At 41.0% G+C, this 9,845-nt stretch overlaps 1 pseudogene; it reads right to left on the bottom strand.

Moving 5' to 3' along the window:
- Positions 1 to 1,949: 1,949 nt before the first annotated feature.
- LOC127687964 (ubiquitin-conjugating enzyme E2 D3-like) lies at positions 1,950 to 2,786 on the bottom strand (annotated as a pseudogene).
- Positions 2,787 to 9,845: the final 7,059 nt, after the last annotated feature.

The raw sequence follows: 9,845 nt of genomic DNA, 5'->3' as shown, positions 1-9,845 counted from the left end.
GGCAAGCACTCCACCACTGAACTTCATTCCCAGGCTGGTGAGATATTATAAATTCTGTTTCCTAAATGATGCTGAAACCTGAAATACAACAGGTTTTTCCATATTGACCTGCTTAGAGGGCCCTGTTAAGTTTGTCCCTTGGACTTTCTTTTCTGTTATTCTTCATTACTTCTTTTCCAATTCTTATATTTTTATTTTCCTTGCTTTCATGATTATGACTTTGGATATGATATACAGAGGCTGTGGGCATCTGTCATCTTTTTCATTAAGTCAAGAAAAATTTTTATAATTCACCAGGTTTTTCTGTAGTTTTTGAAATGTTTTAGCAAATCAAGGGAGTTTTAGCAAGAATTGGTGTTAATTTTTTAAAAGCTCGTTTTAAATTTGTAAAATTAATCTCTTTTTACTGGGTACTAAATATTAAGTATATTTCCTGTCTATTTAGATGGTCATATGCTATTTTCATGTTTGTTCAGTGTACTAGCTATATGAAAATATAAGATATTAAGTCAACTGTAAATTCCTAGGATACATACAATACTTTTATAATGTTAATCTCAATACTCTTTTATTAGATTTATTAGATTCAGTTTGCTGATATTTTGTTTGTGATTTCTGCATCATGTATGTGAAATATATTGACTGTTCAGTTTTTTTACATCAAAACAGTACTTTATTTGTAAATGTAGACCCATTATTACTTGCACGTTATCTTTTTCAACTACGAAGTGTTCAAGATGAAGAAAATTTTAGTTTGAAGGGGACCTAGAAAATAAATTTCTTAAATTCCATATACACGTTTCAAAACTGTTGAGTCCCAAGTCCACTTATGTGTTTGACTTTCAATTTCCATTCTCTGTAGAACAAGAAGAGGTCATTCCTTTATTGCCAGAATCATGTGCAGCATATTAAAGCTATACTATGTGAATAGCTTATTAATTCTGCATAAATCAGGTCAAGTGATGTGTCAACCTGTACAGACTGTGCACTTTAACTGAAAATGACAATATATCTACTCTTTGAACTTTACATCATCATATGATGTCCAACAATGAAGCAAATCCCGACAGTATATAAAAAAACAGCTTTGCATTTACAAAGGATTTTTCCATACTGATTAACCCAGGTAGCTAACTCCTTGGTTTATACAACTTTATTGAAGAAAAATAAATCAATTGCTAAGAGAGCTATTAGTTGATCCCTCACTCATAGACAACTCATTTATTCAGTGCTATATTAAACATTATATTGCAAGATAGATTGACTAATAGCTCCAAGCCTCCTAACAATTTAAATGAAAATTATAAAATGTTTTGAGACCCTATTTTGGACTACAAAGGGTGTTTGACTTTTAATTTCCATTCTCTGTAGAACAAGAAGAGGTCATTCCTTTATTGACATGCATAAAATACATCACATTTTTTGTTCTTCTGATGCTGTAATTCCATACCAATTCTCCAGCCACATCAGTTATGAGCATGAAGTATATCATGTCACCTCAAATCTCTCACAGTGGAAGGTTTAAATGAGAATGGATGCTGCTGGAATAATGTTGCTTCCTTTGATGTGACATCTGATCATCCATTTCCCTCCCCCTTGGATGGCTTCTTCAGCATGTTAGAGCAGTGAGGATTGGTTTAGTCTCATAACTAAGAGTGAAGACATTGGCCACATAATACACATGCTCCAGTTTTTAAAAAATTCTGAATCTTGGGCAACTGTTCTCTTGTAACTACTTTACAGTTTCAAAAAGCAGTTATTGTCCAAAGCTGGAAGAACTCAAGTCTTTTCAGATTAGCATGTGAATGAATGGAGAAAGGTAAACAAAAAAATAAAATGAAAAGAAATGAGATCTGATAGGGCAGTGGCAAGATAAGAAAATCAATAAGGAATAGTAATTTAAAGTTTATTCCAGCTATGATGCAGGTTATTCTGACTTTAAGGTAGCATCACACGGCGTACTTCTGAGTCCATTCCCGAGATATTCTCTTGTGCTTATCTTTGTCTGTTTTATAGATCCGAGCAATCTCTGGCACTAGGCGGTCATCTGGGTTTGGGTCACATAGCAGTGAACAAGTGGATCAAAGGACTTTAGAAATAGTTAAAGCAGGAGACCAGTGTGATCTTAGCCGACCAAGACAAATGCTACCATTACTGTTAATATTGGATGATAAATTCTTGTTGTAAATGCAACCTTAGGTGCTTTGAAGGGGTAGTCTGTACGAAAATGAATTGTCAAAAAGAATGCACCAACTTGAATGCACCAGCTTGATATGGGCTGTCATTAGGTTCCACAATTGTGGCTTGCCAATGAAACGTGTCGTCTCCAACTGGACCTGCAGAACATTGTGCAGGAGGGTCACGAGCCAAATCACTAAATTCCTTATAAATCCGTTTCAGCGCCACAGTGTGTGCTTTTCTCTGGGCTCCTCACTATCCCAATGTATACTCAAAGTTCTGGCCAAAACTCTTTTTTTTTTTTAAATTTTCATTTGAATAACACTTCATTTTTTAAAAAATCTAGGAGTGCAAAGTAATCAAAAGATTCGAGTGGAATTCAAAAGTGCTAGATTTTGGCCACTAGGTGGCAATGTCACACAGTGCTGAGATACTTGGGTTAGTCAAAGGCATAGGACAGTCCAGGACCTTGGGCAAAAGCACCCATTGTGTTTAGATACAAGTGATAGCTCCTTTAGCTCACATTCTTCATCGTGCTCCTCTGCTAGGTAAAGTAACAGCCTCTGAGTGGCCGCGGTGTGCCTGGGACTGTGGTAGGTGCTCTGCATGAGAATCCACTCCTGTTGCTTCCACAAAAGAGAGCTTTGCCAGAGAAAGGGAGGCTAAGAAAAGTGGGCCAACTTGGGTGTGGCTGGGCTAAGATCAGATCCTGTATCTGACCATAGAGCTGTCTATCAACTGTTGCTCAAATTGTCCCTAGTACCTAACCAAGCTACCATGGTAGCAGGCTGCAACAATTGCAGATGCCTGGGAGAGTTTTTTGGGGGGAATTGTTTTCTAAAACGTCTGTCAAACACAACAGTCCTACTTTATCTCTGTGTAGAGTAGAAGTCAGGGGTGTGGCTCATCCATATCAAGACCCTGTCGAAGGAATGTTGGAGCAGGAAGGGACCTCTGCAGCCCTGATCTAGAGTCACTACCTATCCCACTTTCCATTCTCTTCCTCTGAGCTAGCTTTTTCCTTCTGCTCTTCTTCCTGACCAAATGGGAAAGTGCTAAAGGGGGGTTGAGCGGATGTGAACACGTTTCTTCCCCAGAGCCCGAGGACCCTGGTGTCCCATTCAATACTGGTGCTCGGCTGATTCTTTAACATGTGCAGGCACTGCTCAAAAGCGATTCCATCACGCTGTCTGCAGCCGCAAGGGTTTGTGGCTCCGATTGTTCTCCCCTCCCTGCCTCTTTTGTGTTCTTGGCTCTGATGGTTTCAATCGTTGTGCCTCCGTTTGGTGAGTTTCCAGCTTTGACCCCACACCCCTGGATGTATGGGCATCAATGTACCTTCTTCAGCACGGACAAAGCCAACAATGAACACCTTGAAGTACTGACGGACGTCCTGAACAGGCCAGGTTTTGGCAACCGTTGTCTAAAGGAAGAGTGGCTTCCAGAGCACCCCCGCGGTAATGCAACCTCCTGGAAGACGCCTTCCGTGTCTCCAATCATCACACACATGTTTAACAAGCCGAAATGGACAGCAGCCCACGCCTCTCCCTCCTGCAAGTGCAGCACCAGAGAAGTTCACCATGCTGCCCGAGTGCCCCGAGGGTGCTGGGAGCTCCTGCCCCCACAGATATCCCTGACTCCCTAGGATCTGAGCTGGGAAAAGAAACCAGCAGCCCTCGACACACAAGATTCATTTCCTAAATGAATATTAGCCTCATAGCTGCCTGTCTGAGAAACTTACCCGCAGAGCACCATTGGACCATGGTCCTTAAGGAGATACACAAAGTCCTAGAAGAGGCAGAGCAAGTTTGCAACTGTACTTCACCCCCGCCTTTCTTCATTAGCAGTCACATCTCCAGAGCAAAACTGAATGTCACATCTCTATATAGACCCCCGTCCGGTACAAAAAGGTGCATGCACATGCATATACAAAACTCTTGATTATCCTGGCAGTTAAAAGGGATTGTCTCTTCTCACACCAGCTCTGCCAGACACAGGCATGCGCACAGCACAGCCGCAGATGTCAGCTGTGATGGAACTGCTGCCAGGAGCCTTGCTCAGGTCCTCAGCCCCTCCCCACCTCCCTACACCCCGCCCCCAGCCCATTCTCTGCTGCCTATTGGTCCTCCAACGCCTCCATCGCGCGCTCAGGGCGAGCTGACAGTTGAAGGGGAGAGGTTTGCCTCCCTCATCCAGGCCCAGTGGATGTGCCACCTGTTGTTGTGCCCCTGTTGGAACAGCACCTTCTTACTAAACCTATCAGAGGTCAGACCAGGGTGGGTGGTGGCGCCGGTTGTGGGCTGAGGGGGGACTGGTCAGGTCTTAATTAGATTTTAGAATGAAGATTGTTGGTTTTTTTTGTTTTTGTTTTTTTTTGCACCATTGATACAGCTATGACAGTTCTCTGCTTTGTTATTATGGTATAATGTGTTGATCATTGTGTTATGTTTAGACAATCACACATTGTCATTAGTTTCACTGTGTATATCTACTGTATATGGTCTTGGTTACAGAACATCTTCAGATACTATACACTGTACATTGAGCACAGCCCCCCTTTCGTCCCCACTTTGCTCCTCCAGTCTCCCCATTAATCTCATTTACTCTTCTAGGTAATTTTGTTTCTACTTATATGGTCTGTTTACATATGCGATTTTATGCATGTATATAAAATCTAGGAATTACAAATGAGAAAAATCATTGGATGTTGGTGTTTCCGAGCTGGCTTACTTTGCTTAACATGAGCTCCAGTTGCATCCTTTTCCCTGAAAACTGTGTAACTTTGTTTTTTATGACAGAAAGAATCCATTGTGTATGCACACATATTTAAAATCCATTCCTCCACTGTTGTGACATAGGCTGGTGGCATAATGTAGTTATGAACAGTACTGCTGTACACGCTGATGTGCAAGTGCATGTCTGTCATAGCAAACATCCATCCATTCATTGAATAAATCCCAAGTATTTATAACCAGTGTCATTCTGTAAGTTCTGACCAGCCCAAATTAGGTGTACTGTGTTTATGTTTGATGAAAAATTTATTTGATGGAAAATTTTCATTTGATGTAGCTTCACTGTCTAAATCCAGATAGTCAGTTGTTTTCTTTTAGCACATTAAAGAATGTTATTCTGTTATCTGGTACCCCGTATTTTCTCCTTCTTTTATTCGATATATTCTTTATTTACATTTCAAATGATTTCCTCTTTCCTGGATCCCCCCCCCCCCAAAAAAAATTCCATAAGCCTTCTTCCCTCCCTCTGTTCCCCAATCCACCCCTTCCCGCTTACCTGTCCTGGTATTCCCCTACACTGCTGTGCTGAGCCTTTCCAGGACCAGGGGCCTCTCCTTCCTTCCTTCTTGGGTTTTATTTGATATGTGAATTGTGTCATGGGTATTCCAAGCTTCTAGACTAATATCCAACTATCAGTGAGTGCATACCATGGCTGCTCTTTTGAGACTGGGTTACCTAACTTAAGATGATATTCTCTAGTTCCATCCATTTGTCTGAGAATTTCATGAATTCATTGTTTCTAATGGCTGAATAGTATTCCATTGTGTAAATATACCACATTTTCTGTATCCATTCCTCCATTGAGGGACATCTGGGCTCTTTCCAGCTTCTGGCTATTATAAATAGGGCTGCTGTGAACATAGTGGAGCATGTTTCCTTATTACATGCTGGAGAATCCTCTAGGTATATGCCCAGGAGTGGTATAGCAGGGTCCTCCAGTAGTATCATTCCCAGTTTTCTGAGGAACCGCCAGACTGATTTCCAGAGTGGTTGTACCAGCTAGCAACCCCACCAGCAGTGGAGGACTGTTCCTCTTTCTCCACATCCTCGCCAGCACCTGTTTTCTCCTGAGTTTTTGATCTTAACCATTCTGACTGGTGTGAGGTGAAATCTCAGGGTTGTTTTAATTTACATGTCCCTGATGACTAAGGATGTTGAACATTTCTTTTGGTGCTTCTCAGCCATTTGATATTTTTTGGGTGAAAATTCTTTGTTTAGCTCTGTACCCCATTTTTTAATGGGGTTATTTGGCTATCTGGAGTCTACCTCTTAAGTTTTTTCTATATCTTGGATATAAGCCCTCTGTTGGATGTAGGGCTGGTAAAGATCTTTTCCCAATTTGTTGGTTGCCATTTTGTTCTTTTGACAATGTCCTTTGCCTTACAGAAACTCAGTCATTTTATGAGGTTCCATTTGTCAATTCTTGATCTTAGAGCATAAGCTATTGGTGTTTTGTACAGAAAATTTCCCCCTGAGCCCATGTCCTCAGGGGTCTTCCCCAGTTTCTTTTCTATTAGTTTCAGTGTGTCTGGTTTTATAGGGATGTCCTTGATCCACTTGGACTTGAGCTTAGTACAAGGAGATAAAAATGGATCAATTGTTGACCTCCAGTTATTTGAACCAGCACCATTTGTTGAAAAGGCTATCCTTTTTCTACTGGATGGTTGTAGCTCCTTTGTCAAAGATCAAGTGACTATAGGTATGTGGGTTCATTTCCAGGTCTTCAATTCTATTCCATTGATCTACTTACCTGTCACTGTACCAATAACATGCAGTTTTTAACACAATTGCTCTGTAGTACTGCTTGAGGTAGGGGATACTGATTCCCCTAGAAGTTGTTTTACTGTTGAGGATAGTTTTAGCTATTCTGGGTTTTTTGTTATTCCAGATGAATTTGAGAATTTCTCCTTCTAACTATGAAAAACTGAGTTGGGATTTTGATGGGGATTGCATTGAATCTGGCCATCTGCTTTTGGCATGATGGCCATTTTTACTATCTTAATCCTCCCAATCCAAGAGCATGGAAGATTTTTCCATCTTCTGACATCTTCTTGGATTTCTTTCTTCAAAGACTTGAAGTTACTGTCATACAGATCTTTCACTTGTTTGGTTAGAGTCACACCAAGATACTTTATATTGTTTATGGCTATTGTGAAGGGTGTCATTTCCCTAATTTCTTTCTCAGCCTGTTTATCCTTTGAGTATAGGAAGGCCACTGATTTGTTTGAGTTAATTTTATATCCAGCCACTTTGCTGAAATTGTCTATCAGCTGGAGTTTTCTGGGTCACTTAAGTATACTATCATATCATCTGCAAATAGTGATAATTTGACTTCTTTTTCAATTTGTATCCCTTTGACCTCCTTATGTTGTCTAATTGCTCTAGATAGAACTTCAAGTACTATGGAGAGAGAGAGAGAGGGCAGTCTTTTCTAGTCCCTGATTTTAGTGGGACTGCTTCAAGTTTCTCTCCATTTAGTTTGATGTTGGCTACTGGTTTGCTGTATACTGCTTTTATTATATTTAGGTATGGGCCTTGAATTCCTGTTCTTTCCAAGACTTTTAACATGAAAGAATGCTGAATTTTGTCAAATCCTTTTTCAGAATCTAATGAAATGACCATGTGGTTTTTTTTCTTTGAGTTTATGTAGTGGATGACATTGACGGATTTCTGCATATTGAACCATCCCTGCTTGATCATGCCTACTTGATCATGGTGAATGAGCATTTTGATGTGTTCTTGGATTCAGTTGGCAAGAATTTTATCGAGTATTTTTGCATGATATTCATAAGGGAAATTGGTCTAAGGTTCTCTTTTTTTTGTTGAATCTTTGTGTGGTTTTGGTATCAGCGAAATTGTGGCTTCATAGAACCAGTTGGGTAATGTTCCTGCTGTTTCTATTTTGTGGAATAGTTTGAAGAGTATTGGTGTTAGGTCTCATTTTCAAGTCTGATAGAATTCTGCACTAAAACCATCTGGTCCTGTGCTTTTTTTTTGGTTGAGAGACTGCCAATGCCCACTTCTATTTCTTTATGGGATTATGGGACCATTTAGATGGTCTACTGACCCTGATTAAATTTTGTTAGTTGGTATCTGTCTAGGAAATTGTCCATTTCATCCAGATTCTCCAGTTGTGTTGAGTATAGGCTTTTGTAGTAAGATCTGATAATTTTTTGAATTTCCTCAGTTTCTGTTGTTATTTCTCCCTTTTCATTTCTGATTTTGTTAATTTGGATACTGTCTCTGTGGCCTCTGGTTAGTCTGGCTAAAGGTTTATCTATCTTGTTGATTTTCTCAAAGAACCAGCTCCTGGTTTTGTTGATTATTTGTATAGTTCTTTTTGCTTGAACTTGTTTGATTTCGTTCGTACTGCTATTTGCACCAGGGAGCCTGGAGACTCCACAGCCTTCAGTGCATAGCCAGCCAGGAGAGAGTGATCTCCCAGCAGCACTTTCACTTCTGAGCATGGAGGTGAGATTTCTACCTTCTTTCCGGAGGAGACCCAGCTGGGAGCACACAGGGCCTAAGATCAGAGGAGCAGCTGGGACAGAAGTCTTCCTGTAGCCATTTGACCAGGGAGCCAGGAGACTTCACCGCCTTCTGTGATCAGTAGAGCAGCTAGGACGGAAGTCTTCCCACTGCCATTTACACCAGGGAGTCTGGAGACTCCATAGCCTTCTGTGATCAGTGGAGCAGCTGGGACAGAAATCTTCCCACTGCCATTTGCATCAGGGAGCCGGGAGACACTACAGCCTTCTGTGCATAGCCCGCCAGGAGAGAGTGATCTCCCAGCTGCGCTTTCACTTCTGAGCACAGAGGTGAGATCTCCACCTTCTCTCTTGAGGGGACCAACTAAGAGCACACAGGGCCTAAGATCAGTGGAACAGCTAGGATGGAAGTCTTCCTACTGCTATTTACACCAGGGAGCCTGGAAACTCCACAGTCTTCTGTGCACAGCCCGCCAGGAGAGAGAGAGATCTCCCAGCAGTGCTTTCACTTCTGAGCTCAGAGGAGTAAGGACACAGGCTTACAGGCCCACAGGAGGAATAAACTCCAGCCAGAGACAAGAATACCAACTATCACCAGATGGCGAAAGGCAAGCACAAGAACCCTACCAACAGAAACCAAGGCCACATGGCAACATCAGAACCCAGTTCTCCCGCCACAGCAAGTCCTGGATACCCCAACACACCAGAAAAGCAAGAGTTGGATTTAAAATCGTATCTCATGATGCTGATAGAGGGCTTCAAGAGAGACTTAATTAATTCCCTTAAAGAAATACAGGAGAACATGGGTCAACAGGTAAAAGCCCTTAAAGAAGAAACACAAAAATCCCTTAAAGAAATATAGGAGATCATGGGTCAACAGGCAGAAGCCCTTAAAGAAGAAACACAAAAATCCCTTAAAGAATTACAGGAAAACACAAACAATCAAGTGAAGGAACTGAACAAAACCATTCAGGATCTAAAAGTGGAAGTAGAAACAATAAAGCAATCACAAAGTGAGACATCTCTGGAGATGGAAAACATTGGAAAGAATTCAGGAGTCATAGATGCAAGCATCAACAACAGAATACAAGAGATAGAAGAACCTCAGGTGCTGAAGGTACCATAGAAAACATTGACTCAACAATCAAAGAAAAATGCAAAATGCATAAAGCTGGTAACTCAAAACATCCAGGAACTCCAGGACACATGAGAAGACCAAACCTAAGGATTATAGGTATAGAAGAGAGTGAGGATTTACATCTTAAAGGCCCAGTAAATATCTTCAATAAAATTGTAGAAGAAAACTTCCCTAACCTAGAGAAAGAGATGTCCATGAACATACAAGAAGCCTTCAGAACTCCAAACAGACTGGACCAGAACAGAAAGT

Source organism: Apodemus sylvaticus, chromosome 6 (assembly GCF_947179515.1).
Source record: "Apodemus sylvaticus chromosome 6, mApoSyl1.1, whole genome shotgun sequence".
Classification (NCBI taxonomy): Eukaryota; Metazoa; Chordata; class Mammalia; order Rodentia; family Muridae; genus Apodemus; species Apodemus sylvaticus.
This window is presented reverse-complemented; position numbering and strand designations above follow the sequence as displayed.